Below are 1463 nucleotides of genomic sequence, written 5' to 3' on the forward strand. Positions count from 1 at the left end.
GCAAACTCACAGGAATGCGGTAACAAATGTTTGAACAAAGGTTTGTGCGCAATAAAACTTAGACTTTCAAAATTTGAAGAAGCTATTAAAAGTAAGGAGAGATTTGCGATGCTTAGTTAGCGGATGTGGTAAATTATTTGTACCATCATAGATGCATCGCAGAGGACCGCAATCAGACAAGGAGAATCTCACAAGGATAATGCATAAAAGATAATAAGAAAAGAACCTTAAGTAGAATAACACATGCGACAATGCGTTGGAATTCATGCGATTGAAGCCATGCGTTGAAGGATGTGGAGGATTCTTCCGTTGTAACTGTGCACCGAGGAGAGTTATTATCACACCTATAAGGAGCAAACGCACCACAACCAAGGAAGCAGCCGTATATCCAAAATAACAATAAAAATAAACTAAACTAAGAAAGCAAGGTAAAGATAGAGTAGAAGACTTCTTTGGAGAAATTAGAGTGTTGTCACCGCAAGGAGTCTCCTATGCAAGAGAGGCTCTCAACTGCTTAGGTCAAGGGACTCGCCCTGACCATTGGAGCTTCCGGAAATTGTTGGACGCATGGTTGACATGCGCCTAAGACTGCTTCCAGCTCATGCAAAGATAGCCTTTCTATCTCGGGGTCAATATTCATTTTCGACGCATCACCTATACTTCAAATATTGTTTGCAGCTTGATCGCACAAGCTACAATACGCTTAAGACTGAAAGGGTGCCTGCAAAAACTTAACAAAGCATTAGCTGCCAAGTCCCCAACAACGGCGCCAAAAACTTGTTGAGGAAAATTGGGGTTGAACGCAATCATGCGTTATATATGGCTTAAGTTATGCGTTTACACCCATGCGTCAGAAGTCATACGTTGGAATTTCATTAATCTAGTATGCAATGATCATGCGTTCCTATCACAAGTTTTCTTGCCTTCTCGACAAGTATAACGAAAACACAAGTTTCTCGGGTAATCCAAGGTTGAACACGGGGACTTGTCACTCAATAATGCTTGTGAAGCAATGCGTTTGAGGCGATGAATAAAATTAAAAACAAGAAGTTTAATGGATTTACACACTACTCCTACTCCTAACTTAACAGATTGAGCAATAGGAGACTTGCGATGAGAATTGGTAGAACACAACAACCGTTAACGCCTAGTAATGTTTATTATCTTAAATCGCTCGAGTAATCCCAGCTCGTCACACTAACGCATCGCACACCTCTTGGTGGTCAGCTGCATAACTATATCTCTATAGTGCATGGTTGCGTCAAGCATAAGATTATGCCTATCTCTAGGAACAATGCATACTTTGCTTTAGTGCGTTCCATCTCTTACCCTCTCAGGCAGTTAGACAAGACTAATTAACTTATAGACAAGCATTGTAACAACCCATTGACAAGCGTTGCTACAGCCTTTCACCAAGCAAAGAGGATTAACTCACTATACTCGCACAACACATACCTTTCGGT

This window comes from Benincasa hispida, unplaced genomic scaffold (genome assembly GCF_009727055.1).
Source record: "Benincasa hispida cultivar B227 unplaced genomic scaffold, ASM972705v1 Contig446, whole genome shotgun sequence".
NCBI lineage: Eukaryota > Viridiplantae > Streptophyta > Magnoliopsida > Cucurbitales > Cucurbitaceae > Benincasa > Benincasa hispida.